The sequence below is a fragment of the Zalophus californianus genome, chromosome 15 (assembly GCF_009762305.2).
Source record: "Zalophus californianus isolate mZalCal1 chromosome 15, mZalCal1.pri.v2, whole genome shotgun sequence".
Lineage (NCBI taxonomy): Eukaryota > Metazoa > Chordata > Mammalia > Carnivora > Otariidae > Zalophus > Zalophus californianus.
Window position 1 is genome coordinate 49,505,525 of NC_045609.1, and position 26,434 is coordinate 49,531,958.

General features: G+C 45.9%; 1 long non-coding RNA gene across 1 annotated transcript in view; it reads right to left on the reverse strand.

Moving 5' to 3' along the window:
- Positions 1–4,789: 4,789 nt before the first annotated feature.
- The window catches only part of LOC113919957, a 54,294-nt gene continuing 32,649 nt past the window's right edge, over positions 4,790–26,434 (reverse strand). Inside the window, exon 3 of the long non-coding RNA XR_003519181.1 lies at positions 4,790–5,028. This is a non-coding gene — a long non-coding RNA (uncharacterized LOC113919957). The remainder of the gene's footprint in view (positions 5,029–26,434) is intronic.

Consider the following 26,434-nt stretch of genomic DNA (forward strand, 5'->3'; position numbering starts at 1 on the left):
CCATCTCATGTTCCTTAAAAGAGTCAAGTCCTTAAGAATAGAGACCTAGCCACTCCCAGCTAGATTTTAGGCAAGTCACCTTCACTTTGGTGTCACAGCTTCTTCATCTGTAAAGTGGGGATATGAGATGGTTATCTATCATCCATTGTGAGGTTTAACTTTGTCATGCGTGCAAAGAGCTCAGAACCAGGTGTGCATCAAGCACTGTAGCAATTTAGTAATGGTTAGTGTTTTCCTCTCTAAGACCCCCAGATGATGAATGTCTGTGTCCTCCGCTTCCTGCTCACCTCCAGAGGCCCTCAGAGCCTCCATATGTGGTCTGTGCACTGGCAGGCAGGCCCTAGCTCACCTCTGAGTGGCTGGGTTGTGTCCACAGAGTGGCCTCCTGTATTGTGGTCACCTGCTGCTCTCTAACTAGGCCCCTGGATGGAGCTTAAAAATTGATAGGGAAGGGTGGGCTCCTTAAATGCTCCTCTGTGGCAGGAAGAGCAGAAGGTGGGAGAGAAAAGAAGTGAGAGAAAATGGAACAGAGCATTGATGGTCCCTGCATCCTGGAGAGGAGGTTGCTGAATGGAGTGTCACGATTGGAGAGCATATAACTTGTCCTTGCCTGAAATTCCAACCTTACTTCTTGACTAAGACACATCCCAACAGAGTCCTGTTAGGGACAGAGGTCCCAGGAGCAAGGCACCAGAGGACCCTTTTATCACCTCAACCCCCCATCACCTGCAAAGTGTAGGCCTGGGCTCCTCATGGCCCCTGCCCATGAGTGAGGCTCTTCTGGAGTCAAGTGTTGTTTCCTTCAGGCCTCTGTGAAGGAGAGAAGGAGGTAGGACTATGAGAACCACAGAGGAATGAGCTGTAGCAGAGACATCTGGCTCCTGCTTCAACCATTGACTGAAATGTTGAAAACAAAATTTAATTGAGTGAATTTGAAGATCTAATTGGTTTATCAAGCAATTCATGAATTGGACAGCATTCCATCCAGCAAGTAGAGATGCTCCCAAGTTGTACAAAATGGAAGGTTTTTATAGGAAGGAAGATGGGGCAAGAGGTTATTTGCAAAGAATTGTTTAGGCAAGATTGTTTTGGGGGGAGGGAAAGGCATACTTGACCTCACTAGTGCTGATCAGGAAATTTCAGATGGACTTTTAAAAGGGATTCCTGGGATGGATTGAAACTGTAATCAAGTCTTGGTTTGCTGTCATGGAGGGCAAGTGACTCCAATTTGGACTTGTTTTTCTCTTTTAACAGAGACCACTTAGCAAAATCTGAGTAACGTTATCACTAAACCCAGTGAAGTGTTTTCCTCTCTTCCCGTTTGTCCAGTTGGCAACATAGGGCACTGTTAACCACTTCCTTCCTTCATCTCACTGTCCATTCTCCTACCCCTTCCACCATTCCATCCTGCTTTGCCTCAACAAGAGGTGCCATGTTTTAGATTACTTGACATAAGACCCAGAGAACTTTCTAAGGGACCTCATAGTCCAGCCAGGCAGGGGCCTCAGCCACACATCTGGGCTTCCCTGGAGGCACTGTGTGGGCCGGCCTCATAGGAGAATCCTGGGCTTTCATAGCCCACCTGGCCTGGGCTCCTACGTTGCAATGTGTCGCTTCTATTGATCACTGACAGATGCTCATGAAAGAAAATAGGGACATTAATATTTGCCAAGTCTAGGTTGTGTACATAAACTGCAAGTCTTTGTAATTTCAGTCAGGTTCTTGATGAGGCAGTAGGTACATAAAGGAGAATTTTCAAGGAGTCAGCTCTCAGTGGGGCTTGAGAAAATACACGTTTTGCTATGGCTTCCCCATCACTGCATCATGCAGTAAGAGCCATTTCAGTGTTGCTCAAAAGGACCCTCTCCAGTGATGCACTTTGCCAGCCCTTGGAAGCCCTGCCATTTTGCTCATCAACAAGCTCTTGGTTATCATTTTATGAAGCAGGAGGTACTCTACCCCTATTGTTTCCAAAAGCCACAGCTCAGCCTGTTTTCCATAAATCACTTTAATAAAAGACACGTGAAAAAGTAAAAATCCTCTTTAGCATGTGTGAAATGAAATTAAAAAAAACAGTTACAAAAATACCAAAGAATCTGGTGGGTGAATCCACAATCAAGGGGAAAAAGAGGAAATCTATGCCCAATTCCTAGGTGAGATATCGGTTTTCTACCAGGGACAGAGTGAAGGCTGCTTTCCAGAAAGATTCGTTATAGAAGGGAAGCAAAGAATGCCAAGAAAAATAATACAGCTTGGTTTAATTAACTTAGTTGAATGCATGTTTTCCTTCTGTCATGGCAGCCAGCTAAAGGTTTCTGGCCTGAGTCACTCAACCCTTCCACCTTTTACTCTTCTTTGTCTTCATTCAGCCCTGAACTCCTCCAGTCCCCTTAGGAAGATCCTCCATCCAATGAGTTGTCCTAGTATCTTGATGGCCTTTTCTACTTTGGGCAACTTCCTCAGTCTTGATTTTGGTTCCCAAACTTCTGAACAGGCTAGTCTGAGTCTTCCTTACATACTCTCAATGGGGCAATAAACAGGTATAAACTTTATGGAAGGAAATGTCATCAAGTCTGTTACACTCTTGGACCAAGGAATTCCACTTTTATGAATTTGTAATACAGAAACATGGACACAGGTATGTAAAGATATATGTACATAGGATACATTTGTAGAGTGGTTTGCAAAAAACCCAACTTTTCATTGAGAGGGACTTATTCAATAAATTATGGTGTAACAGAGAACTGAATTAATATGCCATTGGAAAAACTAAGACAATGCTATATGGATTGAAATGGAAAAACCCAATAGGATCTTAAATGAAAAACTAAATTGTAATACAATATGTATAGTAAACATTATCTGCTTAAAACATAAAGTATACATAGTAACACAATCTGAAAGAACATACCCCAAAAGCTGATGGTGGTTTTGAGAGTGAGGGAAGGGCAAAGTAGATCGTGGCTTCCCACCCATCCCATGCATGTTAATGGAGTGTGTTTAATTCTTGCTGCTACCTGGATGATTCGTCAAGATATTTCCTTTCAAGTTTGCTCAGCTGCTTCCACTGGACCTTGTAACCAAGTGCAGAAAAACTCTGCTGTCTTTTTTTACCTGCCTTATCACATCTTTTTCCTGACGAAATACATATGCTTGAATGGGGAGAAAGGAAAACTGCAGGGAAAGGTAAGTAATTTGGGTAAGAATTGACATTGTTAGCTATAATGTTTTGGTTATTTTTATAAGACATTACCATAAAGATTAAGCAGTACCAAAAAATGGAAAAAGGACAAAAATTGGCTATCTGATTTACTAATCATATGAGCACAGCCATTTTGAGTCTTTGTTCTGGGAAGCCTTTTGAGGAGGAAGAGCAACCGAAGATTCTGTAAATCTGCTCTGTTGTCATTTGGACCCAGCTGCATTGAGAAGGCACTTTCAAGATGTCACAGACATTGAGATGAGTCATATCCAGCCTCGTGGAGCAATGATGCAAGGGGAGGAAACCTGAACAGGAGGGCCAGGAGGGGCCTCCTACAGCTGGGGCTCTCAGAAGCCAAGTCAAAGCAGCAGATCTGAGCTCCTCCGAGTTTGTGCTCTGCTACCACAGAACCCTCTGGTAGTAGGTAGAGGCACAGGGCCATTGTTGGTGTGCTGGGAGAGCGTGACTAGTGGAGATAGGGCACTCCAGGGACTCCTCCAGGGGCACTCCAGGGACTCCTCCCCCAAGCCCCAACCCCGGACCTTCACAAACCCATGTGTCCCCTTCCCAACGTGACATGTAGGCTCCAGCCCCCTCAGCTCTGCCTCTGCTGTGTGAGACTACCCCACCGGGTCTCAGGGACACCTGAGTTCACAGACAACCCTGGTGCTAAGATCTCAGGGCTATCTTTCCCTTTCTGGGCTCCTGTGTGGTAGAGACACATCTGAGGTGAGGATTCTTTTAAATTCTCTGTGTAATCACTTCTTTTCCCTGTAAGTTTTTTGAAAGTTCTTTCCCTGACAATCGTATTTAGGCCCATCACCTGATATCCTCCTGGGTAACTGCTTGTCACGTGTGGTCTGAGGCTTTGGTTCCTCCAGTGCCTTTGCCTTCGGTTCAATGCCAGATCAATTACATCGGTGTTTCTCTGGGCAAAAGAGGTTCTCTCCACCGTTCCAGTTTCTCTCCAGTTTTCTTGGACAGAAGGCCATCATTCTGATACTTTAGACCAATTATGATATTTCAACACTAGCTTGGAGTCCTAATCCTAACCTTAACATTAACTTCAAACCAAAGCTTGCCCCCACACCCCTTTCTCAAGGCATCCTATAAGGAAATGCCATTAGCTGTGCAAAGAATTCCAGGCTAGAATAGAAAGAAGTCCGAGATACACTGTTAATTTACAACAGAGCTGGAGGACAGCATGTTTGGAAGGATCTCCCTTCCTCAGTCTCATGCAGCTCCTGCTCCTGGGTGTCTTGGTTTCTCGGCCCTGGGTGCGGGGTCCTGGGAAGCAGCTCCATGACTCCTTCCTGCTGGCTGGCTGGGTAGCTCGCTATATCCTGGAGCTGGGGATGGCCCTTGGAGCTAACCTGGGTGACTGCCTCTTGATTTTCTCACTTACTTCTTTGCCCAGGTGCAACCAAGCCATGGCCAAGTGGGACAGTCCCCTCCCTGGGTCAGGTAAAGTGCAAGAGGGCTGGGCCTTGGGGAACAGGGCTTTACTCATCGTGTTAGTTTCCTGGAGGCTGCTGTCACAAATTACCACAAACTCTGTAGTTTCAAATAACCAAATTGTATTCTCTCACAGTTCTGGAGGCCAGGAGTCTGAAGTCAAGATGTCAGCAGGGCCATATTGCCTCCAAAGCCTCCCCCAGGAGGATCCTTCTTTGCCTCTCTCAGCTTCTGGAAGAGTGGCTCCCCTGGCATTCCTGGGCTTCTGGCTGTATCTCTCCGATCTCTGCTACTGTCTTCACAGAACCTTCTCTTCTGTGTACTTCTGTGTCAAAATTCCCTCTGCTGCTCTCTTAAAGGCATATGTGTATCTGAAATGAAAACAGTAATTTGAAAAGATATCTATCATTGCTGCTTTCTTTACAACAACCAAGACATAGGAACAACCTAAGTGTCCATCAATGGATGAATGGGCAAAGATGTGGTGTGTGTGTGTGTGTGTGTGTGTGTATGGCTATATGTGTGTGTGTATATATGTGTATATATGTGTGTATATATATGTACATATATATATATAATGGAATATTATTGGGCCATAAAAAAGAAGGAAATCCTCCCATTTGCAACTACATGATTGACCTTGAGGGCATTATGCTAAGTGAATAAGTCAAACAGAGAAAGACAAATATCATTTGTTTGATCTCACTTTTATGTGGAATCTAAAACAACAAAACAAAACACAAAAACCAAGCTCATAGATACAGAGAACATATTAGTGGTTGCCAGGCAGGGGTGGGGGAGTGAAATATGTGAAGGGTGACAGATATCCAGTGACAAAATAAATGTCATGAGGATGCAACATACAGCACGGTGACTAATAGTTAATAATACTGTACTGCATATTTGAAGGTTGCTCAGAGAGTAGATCTTAAAAGACCTCATTACATGAATCACAGACCTGTACCTCTGAAACAAATAATACATTATATGTTTAAAAAAAAAGAGAGAGAAGATAGTAGGAAGGGAAAAATGAAGGGGAGGAAATCGGAGGGGGAGACAAACCATGAGAGACTATGGACTCTGAGAAACCAACTGAGGGTTTTAGAGGGAAGGGGGGGGATGGGTTAGCCTGGTGATGGGTATTAAAGAGGGCACGTTCTGCGTGGAGCACTGGGTGTTATACAGAAACAATGAGTCATGGAACACTACATCAAAAACCATATTTTTATGTTTCTCTCATCTCAAAAATGTTGAAGTCACACATCCTAATGCATGACTTGTTCTGCTTAAAAAAACAACAGAATAAAAACAAACAAACAAAAAGATCTCATCACAAGAACAAAAATGTTTATAACCGTGTATGGTGATTGATGTTAACTAGATTGACTATGGTGATCATTCAGCATATATCATATGTCACATCCCTGTCTTATACACCCAAAACTAATATAATGTTATATATCAATTATACCTCGATTTAAAAAGAAATACAGGGACGCCTAGGTGGCTCAGTCATTAAGCATCTGCCTTCGGCTCAGGTCATGATCCCAGGGTCCTGGGATCGAGCCCCGCGTCGGGCTCCCTGCTCAGCGGGAAGCCTGCTTCTCCCTCTCCCACTCCCCCTGCTTGTGTTCCCCCTCACGCTGTCTTGCTCTCTGTCAAATAAACAAATAAAATCTTTAAAAAAAATAAAAAATAAAAAGAAATACATGTGACTGCATTCAGGTCCCACTCAGATAACTCAGGATAAGCTCCTCCTCTCAAGATCATTGACTTCATCAAATCTTTTGCCCTTTAAGGTGATACTCATAGGTTCCAGGGATTAGAACATGGACATATCTTTTGTCCCCACCACACCCACCCATGGCATTCATGGAGCTGAGATAGATGTCAGAGGTCAAGTACTGAAGAGGGTCAGAACTGTTCACACAAACGACCGCCCCCCCAAGTAAATGAATGCAGCAGTGAATCAGTACACAGGCAAGGTTTGTTTGCCTTTGGCAAGTACTGAGTTAAGTGGACTCAACTCTCTTATGCCACTCAGACCGCTGTGTGTGCCTGCCGGGTCAATTCAAGATCCTTCTGCTGGGTTTGGCCCCAGAGATGCCTCAGGGCAGAGGTCAGAATCCCTATTTTGGGGAGTGTGTAGATACAGAGTACCAGGGTGTGATAGGGAAGCACTGGGCTCAAGTCCTGGATCTACCACGTACTAGCCGTCTGTCCTTCAGCAAGACACTTGCTTTCTGGTTTTTGAATCAGCAAAGAGGGACAAGAATAATCTCTACATTTTTGGATTGTATAAGGATTAAATGATAAACATGTATGTATATTAAAACCAAACTCTTAGCACCACAAGAGCCCAGGGATTACGTGGCCCTGCATTAGGCTACAGAGAGGGCAGTGGGGGCAGGCTGGTTGTCCTAACGTCTACTATCAATGGAGCAAACTGACTTCAAGTCTTAGCTCTCCACTCTGTTTCTCAGTTGGTTCAGGAAGTTCCAGAGACTCAGAGGGCACACCTACCTTCCTCCACTAGCCTGAGAAAGTGGCAGTAACGCAAGGTCTCTGCAGGTAGGGAATGACACTGGACACTGGACACACAGAAGATAGTCACCCCTTATGCAAGATGATTTCTTCCTCCTGATTCTTATCTTTAATGCACAAAGATATTAAGAGTCCCAAAAGAATAGGCAAAACGGGGCATCAGGGGCATTAGAATTTCTGTTCTGCACCAAGATGTGAGAGGCATTCTCCCCAGTGGGAACAGTTTCCTCCAGGCTCTAACTGAGAGATTAAATAAACACCCTCTTGGCAAACCCTCTTCTCTTGGGAGGCCTGACCATCCTATTTGTTACTATCACCATCATCACCAATGATAACAGTTATGTTAACAGACACCATGGAGACGCAGGGCAGGAAGTGGTCCTGACTAGCCCCTTGGGCTCTGAGGCCATCCTGGGCCTCCGTTCTGATCCACCCTGCCCCCCGGCCCCCAGACGGTCTACACAGGCTCCCATGCCCATCCACCCAGCCCCACCCTGGCTGCCAGCCACAGCTAAAATGAAGTGAAACAGAACTGTGAGCGGCTGTCAATAGGCAAAGCCTCCAAGGATTTGTACTAAATTCAGTCAGGATCTGTGGCTTATTTATGAACTCATGCGGCTTTTTGACTTCTCTGACTTTTGCCAGATCGCTGACATGTTTTTAAATGATCCAGTTTTTGTTTTTCCTTCGTCTTTGCTTCTCAGGAAGATAAAGCCTCAGGCATGTGGTCCTCGTCTGCCCCTAACAGTGATGGTTTTCTGGGCCATTGCTTCCCGCCCAGACCACCATTCACTGCAGTTACCCTTTCAACCCAGACCTCAGAAGCGCTCAGCCCCCCAGCCCCTTGGAGCACAAAAACAGGCAGTGAAGAGGGAGGAGCTATGGTGCAAAGGTGTTTTCGTTTCGTTTTGTTTTCATTTCATCTATGTAGCCATATAATGGGAAATTTCGTGGGAATTCAAGAAATTCCCAGGCACCATATGTACTTTTACCCGGTGATCTCTAATGGTCCAAGCAAATCCAGAAAACTCCCTGTTGCTTCAAGGACTGACATGATGGCAAATATCAAAGGCTGTTTCATCCAAAGTCATGAGTTGTTTTATAGCAGAAAAGCAGGGTGTAGCTTTGGAGACAGTTGGCTTTGTCCTGCTGAAAGAGTCCCAGGAGATTTGGCCTGTGGGCTGTCATCTGAACTCCACCCCAGTCCTCCTCACCACGCCCCATAGGGAAAGCTGCGGTGCTAAGGCTCCCCGAATTCAGCACTCCCACAAAGTTCAGACTGGGGCCGATTAACACATTGTAACTTTCAAATTAAAGACAGGAATTCTCCATCCTCATCTGGGTCCTACACAATTACTCTAGAAAATGCTCACAAGAGGACATCAAAGAGAAAAAAATAAGCACCAACCTCCCACATCGCAGCTGGGATTGTCACTTCCTAAAAGAAAACTCTCACTTGCCCTACCTAAGCCTGTGACATCATCCTGCAGGAGTTCACTCAAGATGCCGAAAGCATTGGCTGCGGTTCATCTCTGTGTTGGGTGTATCAGCATGGCCCCATTTGCACTCACGGTTGGTCGGTGGTGCTTTGAAATATGTTCGCCAATTCTCGGACGCTCCCTTCAAACAGCAGACCCCTCCCCTTGAGCCTGGTGGTCTTGGTGACATGCCACCGACAAACAGAAAGATGGCAGAAGTGACAGCAGAAGTACAACTTCAGAGAATAGGTGTATTCATTTTTTATTGCCATGTAACAAATGACCACGCATTTATCTTAATTAACACAACTTTATTATCACATAATTCTGTAGGTCAGAAATCCAGGCACAGCGTGATGGGGTCTTCTGCACAGGGCCTCACAAGGCTGAAATCTGGTGTGGCCAGGACTGAGATTTCATCTGAAGCTCTGGGTCCTCATCCAAGCTCATGTAGGTTATTGTCAGATTTCAGTTCCTTGCTGTTGCAGGATTGAGGTCTCCATAATCTTGCTGACTATTGGCTAGGGGCCACTGTCAGCTCCTAGAAGCTGCTCTTGGAGCCTTGACACATGGATCCCTCTACAGTATGGTGCTTTGCTCCTTCAAGGCCATCAGGAAAACCTCCAGCTTCAAATATCTCTCATCCATTTTAAGGGATCACCTCATTAGATCAGACCAACCCAGGATAACTTGCTTTGTCATTAACTCAAAGTCAACTTGTTAGGGGTCTTAACTGCAATATCCCTTTTGCCACATAATGTGACAGAGTGAAGGGGGTGAGATCCCATCATTGTTATAAGTCCTGCTTACACCCCAAAGCAGGGTATTACATGGAGCCTGTGCATCAGGGGGGCAGAATCTGGGGGGCCATCACAGAATTCTGCCCATTGCTCTGAGTCAGAAAAGCCCCTGTGTCTTCCTGCTTGTCTCACTCCCTCTCTCTGGGATCTCTCACTTTGGAGAAAGCCAACTGCCATATAGTGAGGATACTCAAGCAGCCATGTAGAGAGGTCTCCCAGGTGGAAATGAGATCTCCTGTTAGCAGTCAGCTGGGAACCAAGGCCTACAAACGACAGCCATGTGAGGAGCCTTCCTGGAAACAGATCCTCCAGGTTCAGCCAAGCCTTCAGGGGACAACAGCCCCGGCCAACATTATAACTTCAATCTGCCTGCAGACACTGAGCCAAAACTGCCCAACTGAGCAGCTCCCAGATTCCTGACCCTGAAAGTTTGTGTGATATAATAAATATGTGCTGTTTAAGATGGTATATTTTCAGGCAACTTGTTATACAGCAGTAAATAACTAATACACAGACTTTTACTAAGAGGGCAATTAAAAACAGTCGGAAAATGTTGCATTAAAAAAAGGAAAATAGGGGCGCCTGGGGGCTCAGTCGTTAATCGGCTGCCTTCGGCTCAGGTCATGATCCAGGGTCCTGGGATCGAGCCCCGCATTGGGCTCCCTGCTCCACGGGAAGCCTGCTTCTCCCTCTCCCACTCCCCCTGCTTGTGTTCCCTCTCTCGCTGTCTCTCTCTCTCTCTCTGTCGAATAAATAAATAAAATCTTTAAAAAAAAAAAAGAATAAAAATCCCAACAAAACTGCTTTCTATTTTCAAAGACAGAGCTTTCCTCTGGACCTTTGTCACACCAGCCAAAGACTCTGGGTTACACTGTGCTCACCAGTGGATCCCCTCCCTCCTGGGGGGCAAGGGGATTGCAGAGCCATGGTGCCAAACCACCAGTCCCATTTCCCAGAGTTCTGGTGCCTCCTGGTTCATTCCCAAGTCTCTCCCCAACATTTTCCTTCTTTCCCATTAATACCTTGCTCCATGCTGAGCACCAAACTCATCACCCTAAGTGTTCTTGACCCTGCTGTGCATCCCAGATTTGGGAGGGGGCTGGGGCAACAGAAGGCAGAGCTCAGGTGGCCCCCGAGAGGGCGCATGTGGGGCTTCCCACACCCTGGCTCAAAGCCATGGCTTGATTTAAGCTATTTCATGGTGGGAAGCGATGCTCTCAAATCTGGGTTGTTTTCCTCCCAAGCTCTGAACTCAGCACTAGATGACAAATCACAGCATCTCTTCCTCCAGACCGCTGCATCCACTCCCGGCAGTGAGGGAGAATTCAAGGGTCGGCAGGAGGCAAACATCCAGCCTTTGCCTTGAGCTGGGGTGAGTGAAAAGGGCAGGGTAGGCTTCAGTCCCCCCCGTTCTTGCCACTCGTGGGAATCCACTGCCAGTCCAGCCCGGACAGAGGGGGGTGGAGGGCCCTGAGTGCCCCATCCTTCACTGGAGTCAGGGACGAGAGAAGCTCCTCCAGCAGCAGCAGATCTGAGCAAAGTGCCAGTTCCAGGCCCAACAAAGCCGAGGCTGCAACTCTTCCTATTTCAGGTCAGTTCACCTTGAGCTTGAAGGAGCCGTCAGTCGCCAGAAGGCTCAGTGTGACACAGTGCAGACCCCTCCCCCGCCCCTGCCAGCCGTGAGTAATTGGCACGAAACATGGGATGTGTCTGGATTTAATCTAACCTGAGCTCAATTCCTTGACTCGCCTGATGGAAAGCTGCCCGGGCTCCAGTGTTTAAGTGAAGAGGGCTCTGAGATCTTCTGAACCCTGCAGCACAGGTCCTGCCTCCTCCTCCTCAGGCTGGCAGTGAGATGCACCCAATCTGGGCCGGCAGCCCGCTCTCCACGTGCTTCCCCGACCATTACCTCATCCCCAAGGCACAAGTGTCCTGCTGGGAGGGATGGGGTTTAGATGCTGCACCCCTGTCACTCGGTGAGAAGGTGGAGGCTCTGAGTCAGTCACCTGCCCCAGGGATGGAGCAGAAGTAGCTGAGAAGAGAGAGAAAACTATGGTTGTCCCTTCCTACAGCACTGTGACCGAATGCGGCTCAGCCTCCCAGCACCCCCAGAGAGGCAGATTAGCCAACAGAGGCCCACCGGGAGAGACCTGGGCCCAGGCTATGAGTCAGCCCACTGTGCCCTTGTTCTGCATCTGCATTTGATTTTCTGAAGCCAGCCTGTATCTCTCAGCTGGAATCTTACCAGCCTCCGAGACCTCTCCTCCCACAGAACAAAGACAACTTACACAGGCTGGAGAGGCCCAAACCCCAACCCCACTGACCTCTTTCCCTTCCTCCCGTGTCTTCATGCCTTTAGGCTCATTTCCAGCCCAACCCTTCAAAGCGTCTCTGCTCCATCCAGCCCATACCTTTGAGAAGGTGTCTCTGCTCCCTCCAGTCTGCCTCTGAATTTGGTAGCTCTTGCTGTGGAAACCTCCCCCAGAGCACATCCAGGTGCTGTTGGTGGGACTGGTTCCTGAGGTGGCCATCTCTCCCTCTTGAGCATTGTTCTGTCCCTTGCAGGCAGTGGGTGTCTGCAGGCTTGTGGCATCAGGGAGAAGAGAATTCTCTTCACTCCATCTCATATAAGCTCACGTCTCCACTGTGCTGCAGCCACAGGCCTCACCCTGCCTCCCAGCCTGGCCCCTGCTAGGCTTAGAGCAAGCAGGAGAGTCCTGGAGGGAGCTCTCAAGCAGGAGGTGGGACGTGTCCAGCTAGAACATGCTTCTGTTTGCTTCGGAGCCGAGTAGGCACCCTCAGGGAGTAATCAGGCTGCCATTGTGGAATCCTGCCCTGACTTCCATCCGGATTTCATACCTCCCCCCAAAGGGCTGCCCCCCAGACCCCTGCCCCGAGTTGGAGAGAATTAAAAGGACATACAATTGGAGGGTAATCAAATCCTCTCTCATTATTTTTCTCTTAAAACTCTGACTCCCAGGCTAAGATGTTGTCAGTGGGAGAAACAGAAAAAGTGTATATCTTAGGAGCTTCTGAAAGGTCATGAGCTGACAGGGGGTGAGACTAAACCAAAACCCAAGCCAAGGAAGCTGGCAGAAGCGACAGATGGTTGTCACTGCTTAAGGATGCCAGCAGGTGTAATCTTCGTCACCCCCAGCCACTCTGGGCCCCGGCTGAGTATGACTCTTGCTCTAAAGACCTGATTTTTTTTTCCTAAGAGTTTTAAAAGCACCATCAGGCACCTAACATTGGAAGACAATTTGAGGCAGGAATGAGCATCTCTAAATCGGGTAACATGGACTGGATTAGATACTCCCTGGGAGAGTGTTTGGGGATCTGGGAAGAGCCTCACTCAGGTGAAAAAGGATTCTTTTAACCCTACCATGGGTTGGTAGGTGTAAAAACAGCTCTCATCTGAATACTGGCCTGTGGACAGCAATGCCACTTTTTGGCTCGTTCCCTGAGATTTAGAGACCAAACCTTATAAGGCATTTGTGAAAACCAAATGTCTGACACTTTTGCAGGATGTGTGAAGCCAGGGACAGACATTTCTGGCATGTTTCCAGATTGCTGTAAGTAGCACCAGGCCTGTGCTATGCTAATGAGGTCATTATGGAAATCACAGTAAGCCTCTGAGGTGTGAGGAGCTAACTGAGCATCAGACAGCCTAGCATCACGGGCCTGGGAGCTCTGGTAGTGGTTCCCCAAAATTCACATCGAATTCCAGGGAGAGTTCCATGGCCCCCTGCAGCCTGTTGCCATACACATCCTTCTTTGAGGTCTCTGGCCACAGCCACGCAGTGAAGCCTTGAGTTGGTGCGAAAATGTGCATGTATGAAGCCATCTGCCACCAGGAACCAATGACCACTGGCTGGTCCTAGTCTCCCAGAGGCAGTTGCTACAAAGCAATCTGTGATTCTACCAGCAAGTGCTCCATGAATCCTCACCATCTCCCGTGAGGGGGATGGGTCCGAGGCTCAGAGGTTATCTGCCAACAGGGCCCGGGGCCCTGAGATGGACGGGCCAGCAGAGTGAATGCTCACATCCCCCTCGGTGGTCATACACAGCCCATGTGCAGACTGGGCTCTGAGGCAGTGGTGCAGCCCTTCGCCCTGCTCCAGAGGTGTGAACACAGAGGTTCCATGACTTTCCCAAGAGCAGAACACAGAATACGGCACAGCAAACACTCTACCGGGAGATCTGCTGACAACCTGTTCTGCCTCTCACCTGTGCCTTCTTTGTTAATTGATGTGGAAGGGTAGGGTGACTCTCTGGTCCCCCACGCACCCTGATGCTCCCTCCTATGCTGACCTGTCATACTCTGCACCTCTCCCCTCTCACCAGGCATGTACCTTGTTAAGACAGGAATGATTCTGAAAGGTGATGCGAGGGGCCCTGGTGATGGAACTGCTCTGTATCTTGACTGTGGTGGCAGTCACGTGAACTGACAGGTGAGAATTTGCAGAGAACTAAACACATACAGAGAAACATATGCAAGTTGGTGGAATCTAATAAGGCCGCTAGTTGTAACAATGTCAGTTTTCTGCCTGTGACACTGTATCACAGTTTTGCAAGACATCCCCATGGCAGAAATCTGGGGGATGTCTCTGTACTATTTCTCACAACTACACATGAACCTACAATTATCTTAAAATAAAAATGAAAAACATACATTGAAAAAAACTAATGCTCACTGTGTGAAGTGTGTTTGATTTAAGCTATTTTAAGAAAGAGGCAGCTGAAGCCCAGGAGGACCCTGCTTCATTGCCTCTGTCCCCGCTCGGATCTCAAGATTCACACTCACCCCCCAGGACCAGGAACTGAGGACTGTGAGCGGCCTCCAGGCAAGGACTGGGAGGAGCATTTCAACAAGGGGAGCCAGGTGGCTGAAGGGTGAGAATGAATCCAGGGGGAGCCCTCCAGAGAGCTGGGGTGTGCATGGGGTTCCCAGCTCACAGCTGGGCAGACAGGTCTGGCTTCTTGCAGGAGAACAGCCCCATCTGCTCTCAGATCTTCACCATGTGGACTGCCTCTCAGGATGAGACAGAGGGAGATTTAGAGCTGGCATGCAGACATATTAACCTTATTTATAACAACCACAAAATGCCTATCAACAAAAAAAAAGTATACCATGAAAAAATATTTTTAATTGATGTGTTTTTTGTTCTATTATAGACTCCAAACATATTAACATTTTGATTTTCCCATTTTAAGGCAAGCATGATCTTGTTAACCCTGATTTGTGTTTATCAGGACATTATAATTTTAAGAGCATCTCATGGTCAAAGACATTTGGGAGATGCTGACCAAGTCAGCCCCGCAGGCCTCCACATTCTCCAAGGCCACCTCCTAGGCCCCCTGAAGTCCCAGGGCACTTTATACCTGCTCTCCTGTGGCAGGCCGTGATTGCTGCAGGAGTACTGGGCTGAGCCCATGGGTGTGAGCAAAAACCAAAGTTATTCTCACAGCTCAGTTTTGGGAGGGCAGGAGAGATGATTAACTGCAAAATGAGGTGGTGTCTGGTCTAAGCTCAAAGATCCTGCAACCCTGCTAATGAAAGCATGTCTGCCCTTGCGGAAGCTGTTGGTACTGGTATGTATGTGTGTGTGTGTGTGTGTGTGTGTGTGTGTGTGTGTGTGTGTGTGTGTGTTTTGTTTTGCTTGGGATTATGACTTTTCTTCCATGTACCATTCATAAAAGGCAGGAATCAGTGAGATCCGATGCCATTTCCCTTCATTGAGAGTTAGCCAGGCTTGATTCCTTTCCTGAGGCTCTGTCCTCTCTCCCTTGCTTAGGGGAAAACATCTCAGACCCTGTGTTCCTCTACTGATGTAAAGTATAAACAGAATGCAAACCAGAGTGGGAATCTTGCCTTGAGTGTATTAATGAAGAATTATCTGCATAAGTGCTATCAATTAAAAACTTAAAGTATTTCCCAGAGGTTCTTACCTCATCATATTAGAAGACAGTAATTTAAGACTGCCCTAAGGGGATACCTGGGTGGCTCAGTAGGTTAAGTGTCTTCTTCAGCTCAGGTCATGATCCTGGGCTCCTGGGATCAAGTCCCACATCAGGCTCCCTGCTCAGTGGGGAGCCTGCTTCTCCCTCTCTCTCTGCCTACCACTCCCCCTGCTTGTGCTCACTCTCCTCTCTCTCTGACAAATAAATAAACTAATTAATTAATTAATTAATAATAAATGAAACTGCCCTAAGGTCAACATCCTAAGCAAAAGCAACCAATCTGAGAAATAGGGAGTAACACGTACTAGAAGCTCATGGCACGTGGTGGACATGGACAGGTCTGCAGTACCCACAGCTGGTGGGTAATTAGAAGGAAAGTTGCTTATTGGGAACATGATAGGTGGTAGGTTGCCATTTATGTTCATCAAATTTAAACAGTTGGTTTAATACAGAAATGGGGTTTCCTAGGCCTTGATATTTGCTAAAAGCAACTATTTCTACATAACTTGGATCGTGTTTTCCTTATAGCTACCTGAGCTCTGTCAGGGACCACAGGGTGTGGAGCGAGGCTGACAGCATGCTAGCAGCACGATTTCAGGGTGGTTTTGAGATGAGGTTGGCACTACAGAATGAGACCCCCGGGCAATCTAGCCCCCATGCACAGATCCCCTTGCCCACACTGTCCTGGGGACTGGTGAAGCCTGGACCCTCTATTCTGAGAAAAACCATTTCACTTCGTATTTTTTATAGGTCAGCAGCATTGTAGAGTTGTATGTAAATTGCATGGCCACAAACCAGTGTGAGGCTCGTGTTCCTAGTTCTGGGGAGGGTCTTGTGCTGATAAGGAAATGGTGAGCAATGCTTTATGTCCTACAGATGCAGAGTGCTTCACAATATCCCAAATGTTTTCTACTCATCATAACACCTTAAAACACTTGTTTTTCCTCCATTGTTCTCATATTCAGTGTGTTGTTCTCATATTAAGTTTGAGAGACATGAGCTATAATGAAGCACATGGGTTTAGGATCAACTCTGAGTTCAAGATCTGCTTCTACCACTTGGAAATTTTCTACTCTTGAAACTTACTTAAGCTCGCTCACTTCTGTCTCCTCATGTCTGAAGCAGGGAGACTGATGCCCACTAGGCAGTGTTAAGGAGCAGTCTTAATTATTACCAAGGTGACATTCTATCATTCATCGACCACTCTGTGCCAGCACTCTTCTAAGAACTATATGTTTACTATCCAGGAACTGTTACAACAATATAATAAAGTACTATTCCCATTTTGCAGATCTGGAAACCAAGACTCATGTTGTTAAATGACTCAGTCGAGGGCGCAAGCCAATAAGTTATAAGAGACAAAGGTCAAAGCAACTGTCTTTAAGAATGTAACCTCTTCACTACATGAGAAAACTGGCTCACATGCATCCAAAATGCCCCTCATTGTGATTTCCTGTGAAGTTCCCTCCTCCGCGGACATCCCCTCTGTGTGGATGTTCACCCCTGCACAGACATTCCCTTTGCTTTCTTTCATCTTGCTCTGTGTACAGGAGATGACCAGAACCCCCGTCCCTTGCCCTCCGAGAAGACAGAAATTTCTATGATGGCCCCAAAATGCAGGCAGTGCACAGAAATACTAAGGCAACGTAGGATCCAAAGAGAACGTATGGTTAAAGAACACACTGATGAAGCTTAAAGTCAAGCTCATTGCCTTAGTGACTCTGTGATGTCCATGGCCACAGGCTGAATTTCTCCAGTACCAGGCTTCTGGTAGATTCTATATGGCCATTTGGCTTATGTTTCTTAGAAAGTGTCGAACTCTAACAAATACGAGCAGAACAACATGAAGAAAATGAGTTTGCTCATGTTCATCCAGCATGCTTCCTCAGCATAAATTGTTAATCTGATTCCCAGGCTAGGCCAGCCTCCTGAGAAGTAGTTCTCAGAATAAGGCAAATCGTCCTTGACTGCTCAGTCTCAGGCACCATTGGTACATTAACTCATTTAAACTTCATAATCGCCATGTGAGGTAGACGTCACCATCATCTCTACTTTGTAAATGAAAAGGCAGACTCTGAGGGCAAATAGTGACTTCCCAGCCAGTACTAGGATGCAAACTTCTATCCCGGGTCCTCTCACTACCCTTATCTATTCCTTCCCATTCCCCAACCCTACACGACCCTTAAGAGATAACATCATTAAGCTCAGTGGAATAATTGTGTCTTTAAAATACATAATTATTGGGGCACCCGGGTGGCTCAGTTGGTTAAGCGACTGCCTTCAGCTCAGGTCATGATCCTGGAGTCCTGGGATTGAGTCCCACATCGGGCTTCCTGCTCCTTGGGGAGTCTGCTTCTCCCTCTGACCCTCCCCTCTCTCATGCTCTCTCTTTCTCTCATTCTCTCTCTCAAATAAATAAATAAAAATCTTTAAAAAAATTTTCAAATACATAATTATTAATAAATACAGTATAAAATGATATGGGGTTTTTCAAAAACTCTATTCCCTAGAGTTAGATACTGTTATAGTTTGAATTGCAGCTTTATAGACTTATAAATCTAATTATCTGTTTGCCTCTGTAATACTACTTTACGATTCGCTCTTTGAAACAACATGCTTCCTTTTTTTTTTTATATACAAACTGTTTATTTTCCGTCAACCTTTTCCATTTCTATTTCCATTTTGTTTGCCTTTGTGGAAGACCAGCTTAAGACCACTCAGTGGTTGTTCCTACCCATTCAGTGGCCTGAGCAGTGGGAGCTGCAGACCAGTCTTCAGTGGCTGGTTGCACGCTCCAGTCTTCAGTAGGGAACTGCTGAATAGGCACTGAGGGCACCTGCATGCTTTCAGACCAGTCTGCGACTTCAGGCTAAGTAGCAGTGAACTCAGGAGCTGGAGCTGTCCATTCACCCTGAAATTCCTCCTTGGTCTTCCAAATGAAACATAGTTATACAAGCCATAAGAAAGTTAAGCATTGCAAAGACTCATGAAATAGCCATGAGCCCTCAACATAAGTCTCTGAGCAAACAAAATCCCCCACAAACTAAACACCATAGAAACAAAAACATGTCAATGGGCCCAACATGGCAGCCCCAGTGAGCCTTGGCCTGGCCATTGTCTGAGCAGCTTCCAGACTATAACACACAGAGTGTTGTACAATTCGTGTTTTTCCACAGTGGAACCTCACTTCAAGAGTCTAAGAATTCTGAAGTGTAACTAACTCAATGCAAATAAAAGAAAAAAAAAAAAGAAACGAGGAAAGCTCAAACTAAATATTTTCAGCTGCCAATGGCATGATGTCATGACTTACGTAGTGTTTAGTTCTCAGTGATGTCATTGCAAGTGTGAATTTGATGTAGTGACAATGTCTATCGAGAATGAGTAGAAGAGCCTTGAGGACATTATGCAAAGTGAAATAAGTCACTCACACAAAAGAATAATACTGTATGATACGAGGTACCTAGAGTAGACAAACACATAGATAGAGAAGGTGGAATGGTGGTCACCAGGGGCTGAAGGGAAGGAGGGATGGGGAGTTGTTGCTTAATAGGTATGCAGTGTTAGTCTCTGCAAGATGAAAAGTTTGAGAGATTTTATGCACAACTATGTGAGTGTGCTTAACACTACTGGTCTCACATGTAACAATGGTTACGATGGTGAGTTTTACGTTATGTAGGTTTTACCACAAAGGTTTTGTTTTTAAAACAAAAAAGAATGAGTGGAAGATGAATATCCTTCATATGCTATGCTTCCCTGTATTTTCACTGTCCCATAATTAAGATTACTAGATAGCCCTGTTTGCTTAGGACAGTCTCAGTTCACTCTTACTGTTCTTGTACAATTACTCATGGTGTCCTTTTCACTCTTCAAAGTGTCATGGGTGATAGTCATTCTGCCCATCTTATCCAATATGCCTTTGGTAGCAAAGAACAACCAGAGAACTTAAAGCTAGTGAGCACCTCGTGCATATCATTAGCATCCACATTCATTCATTTACTCCTTCATTCATTCAATCGGAAGGACCTCTGTGTACCTTGTACCTGTTACCACTCTGGGCCCTACATTTGTGTTCGGGTGACTGTCTTCCGAGATAACCTATGGGTTCCTCAAGGGCAGGACTGATATCTAATTCATCTAGTGTCCCCAGATCCCCAGCCCAGGGTCTGACACATATCAGGTTCCCAGCAGATGTCTGCTGAATTGCAAAATGTCCTGGTTCCAGTGAAAGAGGACTGGCCCTCATTAGTGTTGAACCCTCAGAACGGCCTTTCCCCTCTGCCCTCGGGGATGGCCCCTTGGATGGGCAGACAGAGGGAGAGCAAGGGCCTCAGCTAAATTTCTCTCTCATGTGTTACCCACTTCCAAGTGCCTTGTATGGTCTTTATCTTTCCTGATGATTCTGTCTGTTTTATTTTTTAAACAAACTTAGAAACATTTCCATCAGTCCTGAAATAGATGCTCACAGTAAGCCAATAAATGCTTGATAAAGCTTGTCCTTGAGCCTCTAATATAAGACTCATTTAAATATCAGAGCTTTGAAACTCTGGTGCAATGGCTCAGCCAGCTGGGCTAATTAGCTCAGCTCGGTGGCAGGCTTTGTAAATCTGGTTTTGGGGTTTCCTCTTTCCAAGGCACGAATTGAGCATGCCCTCAAGGTGAGATTCAGGGAGTCACCTCCTCAGATGCTGCACATTTATCTCCAAGTAGGGGTTGAATTACATCCTCGTTTGAGTGTTGTTTGGCTCTCCTCTGATCTCTAATGATCTGTGGTCACTTAGGAACTCAGGGATGGCATCTCTATCTTCCAAGTTGCTTAAGATCTCTGATTCCAGGAAAGCATGGAGCTTAACATGCTCCAGTCCTCTGCTCACTTTCTCCTCCTCCTCTTCAGCACAGTAGATTTAGGGGCTCAAGACCCCAGGGCAATGGGAGGAAAGGTCTAGAGAGGAGCGCTAAGTAAATGTTAATGACCCAGCAGGTTCAGATAGGAATGTCTTTTAGGGATTTCAGAATTGTTTTGATAAATTAAGCCCAACATCTGGATGGCATTTGGATTAAGAACCATCAAGAGCTACCTATTTATCCCTTGGCCAATCTTGCCCAGAGTGCATCCTTTTTATTAGTCTTTTCAAAAGAACTTTGGTTTTATTTATCCTCTCTAGTGTATTTTTTCCTATTTTATTACTTTCTGTTCTCATCTTATGTTCTTCCTTCTATAAATGTTCTTAACGTCTTAATACACATCTTAGTTGTTAATTTATAACTTTCTGGGGAGCATTTTTTTTCCTGCTGATTGTCAGATTCATTAGTGTTCCTCTTTTGACACAGTGCCATGATGTGTCCTGTGTGTAACTGGCTAATGACTAAAAGATGAGACAATTATCTGTCAAGGGAGGGGGGTCTATTTAAGGAAGGAGACAAGACGGTACATGGTAAGTGTTCAATTAATAACACAGTAGAAGTGACTCTAAGATTTCAGAGGAATGCTTACCAGTGACAGTTCCAAGGAGGACGGGGGACCAAAAAGTCAGTTCCTGTAGGACAGGCTGAATCTGAACGGACTCAGAGGAGTTGGAGGGAAGGCCAGCAGAGGCACCTTCACAAGCCCACCATGATCCAGAGGAAGACCTCTCCCAAGGTGAGGAGACTATGAGGCAAAAGGCCTGGGGAAGGAGCCAAGACCACAGTGCCGAGGACCCAGTGTTGGGCATAGAGGCATGCTGACCCCTGAGAGTGGTGTGTGCATGCAGTGAGACATCCTGGAACCCTCAGATCAGCAGCACCATGAGCAGAGTGAGGTTAGAGAGAGACAGCTTGACGTGGAGACACTGGAAGCAGGGGGACCCGCAGGGAAGAACTGTGGGCAAAATCACGAGTAAGATGACAATGGGAGGATGTGGACTGGGTGACTTTCCACCTGAGCTTCTGGAGGTGGGAGGGGCAGGGGGTGCAAGCATGTTTCGTGTATGCAGCTCATCTGGTTCAGACACAGATGGGTCCATTTAACAAAGAATCTTTATGACAAAGTCATGAGTCCAACCTTAGACAGGAGACAGCGGTGAGGCCACACAGTGAGTGGCACCCAGGGGGGCTACATCCTAGGCTTCTACTACATCCCACCTCCTTTCCAGACCTTCACCCAGGTCACTTTTGATCCCATCCCCTTAATTCCTCCAGAACACTTATCATGAGCTGCAATTCTTTTCTTTGCCCACTAGCTTGTTGTCTCTCTGTCTACACTACAATATGGCTACCCAAGAGCTCTCCTCTGAACTCCCAGCCCCGATGACATAATAATACCCCTGGCATAGAAGGGGCTGCATGCATGTTGGTTGAAATGAAACAACACGTCTTCACCCCGGCATATTCATCTGTCACTTAGGAGCCAGGGTGTCACTCTCAAGGGCAGCCGCAGTGGGGTAGAGGCCTGGCCCATTCTACGGTCAGCCCCACATGGATTCCAACACAGCTAACCAGCCCTGCAGCTCCAGGGGCCCCAGCTCCTACCTCAGAAAATGGGAATCCTAACTTACAAGGCTATTGTGACAATAAGACAAAGCATATGAAGTGCCAAGCCCGGCACAGATGGTCAGTGAACAATTGCTACTATGACCATACCTGATGACCTCACAGGGTGCTTGTCTGTTTTGTTGTTTTGTTCTTTTTATTCAATTTTTCTAAAAGGAAAGTGACCCGGGTCACTCAGGACATCGGAGCTGATGACCTCAGGGATACTAGAGGTGGAAGGGAGTGGAGGGGCCTGGGTTCCCTGAAGCCCTTGGCTGAGAGGAATTACTCCTCCTGCCTCGGGAGAACTTTGTCCAAGGCTGCAGGAAACACTCCTGTGGCACCCCAGCTCTCCCAGGCAGGGTGGTGAGGAGTTTTAAGGTTATAAAGGAGTAGGTTTAGACCTTGGAGAGGTTCTTATGTTTTTCAGACCTGCTCCAATAGTATGAATCAAAATTTCCCATTAAGAGCTTAATAGTCATTACTCAGGAGAGAATTTGTAGAAAAAGGAGAATTTTTGTCTCATAGCTACTTAACAAGATCCCTAACTTCCTAAAAGTTTACCCCCACCCTCAGCCTCTAGGAAACACTCTCTCTTCTTGATTCTGCAGTTTCATTTTTCCCTGGTTGTCCTCCCCCTCCTCTGGGGTCTGTCTCAGGCTCTTTGTGGGTCCACCTTCTTCTACGCCCCAATAAGCACTGGGTTCCTGTCCACACTCTTTCTGATTTCTTTCTCCAGGTGTACCCCCATGCCTATAACATCATCCATTTGCCCAGAATGATCAACATGCACCCTCCCCTTGTCCCACCTCTCTGCTTCAGACCCACATGCCTGACCATCTGTACAGCCTCTCCATTTGGTGGCTCTAAGCATCTCAAGCTCAACATGCTCCATGCCCCAAATCTGCTCATCATTTTTCTCTGAAGGCCCCTCTCCAGGTTCTCCGGCTCAGTACATGGCTTCCCCACTCCCCAGGGGAAGACAGCAGCCAGGAGCTCAGACTTGGCCTTTCCATCCCCAGACCACACACAGTCAGTCACCTGGTCTGGTGGATTTCACCTCTGTCTGCCACTCTTCTCCATCTTCTCCACACCCCTCCCCATTCAGGCCCCACTACTTCTGCCCTGGTATCTGAAGAGCCTCTAACTCAATGTCCCAGCCACAGGTTGTCCCCTCCCATCTGTTCTTCATGCTGCCATCAGCACCATCTTTCCAAAGGCACCAAATGCAAACCAGATGGATTGCATATCCCCCACCCCCATTAGAGTCCTATAGGACTCCATTTTGATGAAGTTCAGTTAAGGTCAAGAAAGTGGCTACCCCTGGAGGTGGGGCAGGAATGACTGTGAGGGGCAGGAGGGAGTCCTGTGCAGATCTGGAAATGTTCTATATTATGATCCAGGTGATGGTTATCTGGGTAGATAAGTAGATCGACAGCCATCAAGCATGAACTGAACATTTGACACTTTACTATATGCTAATGATATGTCAAAAAATAAAAACAGAAAATTGATAAATCTACACAATCTATTGAAAAGGGAAAAAATTTAAAAACCTATCAGGGCTTTCAAATCTCTTATAGGATGAAGCCAAATATTTCAACATAGCCTATGTTTATGATGTTCATTTATCTTGGCTGGTCTGGCACATTCTTGGCTTATGCCTAAGGTCCTGCTATAATTATTAGCATGCCCCAATTTGTATGATCAATTATATGGCCATCTCCCTCCTGCCTCTGGGCTTCACCCTTGCTGTTCTCCTTTACCCAGTTAACAACTCATTCCTCAGATCCCAACTAAACATCACTTTCTCTGAAAAGTTCTCTTACTTAGCTGCAAATCAGTCTGAGGATGTTGACTACACCAAGAGTAATCTGTATTTCTTCCACCCCACCCAAGTCAGTTGGCAAATTAGGATGGCAATATTACCATCCTTGTAGTTTTGACATCTATTTAAATGTATTCATCTTCTTCTATTACGAGATCAGGAAGTATAAACCTCTCATTTTATAGGTGAGGGGACTGGGATTCAAAGATACTAAATAGTTCCCCCAAAGTCAACCTGTTAATTATTGCCAGAACCAAGACCAGAACCCACAAGAACTCTGATTCAGGGTCAGGATTCCATAAGTTACTGTAGTGATTAGACTTTTTGGTGGAGTTTTGGGGATACAGTTCTGAATATAAGTTCCAATTCCTTGGGACTAACACAACAATTCAGAAAGCATAGAAGATTTAATTTAATGTCTTTGATCCCATTGACCATCCTGGAAGTTTACCTTATCAAAAAAAACCCTTGAGTGAATAAAACTCTTAGCTGAAGCTTTAGGTCCTAGGCCTTCCCCAATGGGGTACAGTCTAGAAGTTGAAAGTCTATTTATTACTAAGTGTGCATTCATCCAGTACCGGTCCATCAACACGGGTGGCTAGACCACCTGTACACTGGCATCCTGGGCAAATACAGACCACTAGAATGAGCTCAGGGCAGGAAGCTGGGTCTCAGGTCACACTGTCCAGACCTGTCCCAGCCCCATCCCTCCCAAATGTGTGTGACCTTGGGGAAGCTATCTAACCTCTTTAGACCTGAGTTTCTCATCTGAAAATCTGGGAAATATAAGCGCCTACTTCATAAGATTGTTTAAATGACTGAATAAGATAATCCATTCAAAATGCGTAACATGTAGTGAGTACTAGTAAGTCCCAATTCTTCCTCTTCTCCCCCCCTTCCCCTTCTCCTCCCCCTCCCCTTCCTCCTCCTTTTCTCCTTCTCTTCTTCTTCCTCTCCTTCTTCTTAATGATAATCTAAATAATAAAACCACAGCTTTTTAGGATGAAGATTCTTTTCTATCAGCTGCAGGAAAGCCATAATGTATGAGCCGTAAAGTAGTGGGCATAGGAGATGAGGTCATGTTTATATTATATCATCCATTTGAGCTATCTTACTGCTTGAGACGTTCTTAGGCCAGGCTTCAGTTTTTCACATCCTTTCTAAAAGGTGGGTGCTAGAACTAAAACATCTAGGTGTGTTTGTCCAGAGCAGAAAAGACAACTCCACCACCCACTTGCCCAGGAGCCACACTAGTCTTCCTGTAGAGTAGCCTCAAAGAGCATGCTTTGGGGTCACAAGATCATTGGTTGACTCATAATGAGCCTTTCAAAAACCTGTTTAATAATATGAATTATTCTGGGACACCTGGGTGGCTCAGTCAGTCAAGTGTCTGCCTTCAGCTCAAGTCATGATCCCAGGGTCCTGGGATCAGGTCCTGCGTTGGGCTCCTTGCTTGGCTCCTTGCTTGACTAAGCAAGGAGCCAGCTTCTCCCTCTGCTTGCCTCTGTCTCTGTCTCTCTGACAAATAAATAAATAAAATCTTAAAAGATAATAATATGAATTATCCCAAAATCCCAAGTAGAGGGCAAGGCTGCAGGGGTCAGGTTATGCTAGCAAACCATCTTCTGACAAGGAGAAGTTCAAAAGAAGTTCCTCTGGCAAATATTTGTCTGGTTTGGGCTGTTACCACAAATCTTGCTTTGTTTATCTGGAGATCACATAGCCTTTCAAGTTTACATCTAACTGGCAGCTGCAGGCCCTGGCAACCACACAGCTGGGCAGATGTTAGAAATTTGAGCTGAGCTGTAGCAGCTGAAATGTCCAAGTGGGTTCCCCAGAGCCACTGTCTGGGAGAGAAGTAGGCAAATGGCTTCAGGGACTCCATCCTTCTCTGCCCAGTCTCTGGTGACTAGCCCCATCGTTGCCCACTATGACTGGACTGCAGTCACCTTCTACACACGAAGGTCATATCATTGACCACCTGCGGGACAGCAGGCCCCAGAGCTATTTTGCTGGCAAGTGGGTGGAGCTTTTGAGTCAGTGTCATCATTAAGACAACATTTTGCAATCTTTCTGGCCAAAAATCAATAGATCTGAGTTTCTGACCTATATTATTTTCCTTCTCTTTTTAAAGAAATTCCTTTAACATTTTTTTTGCAGAGCAAGTCTACTCTCAGTTTTTGTCTGAAAGTCTTTATTTCTCCTTCACTTTGGGGGGATAATTTTGTAAGGCACAGAATTCTAGGTTGGTGAGGTTTTTCTCTCAACACTTCATATAATTCACATCCCTCTCTTCTTACTTGCATGGTTTCTGATGAGAAGTCAGATATAATGTTGTCTTTGTCCATCTGTAATAAAGTGATTTTTCCTCTGGCTTCCTTCAGGATTTTTTCTTTGTCTTTTACTGTCCATAGTTTGAAAATGATATGTCTAGGCGTAGGGTTTTTTGAGGTGGTTTTTTTTTTTTTGAGGGAGTGGTTTTGTGTTTTTGTTGTTATTGTTGTTGTTTTAGCATTTATTCTGTCCAGTGTTTTATGAAATTCTTGGATCTGTGGTTTGGTATCTAATGTTAATTTGGGGAAATCTTTTTTATTAGTATTTCTTTTATTAGTATTTCTTCTCTTTCTTCTCCTTCTCATATTCCCATTAAGCATATATT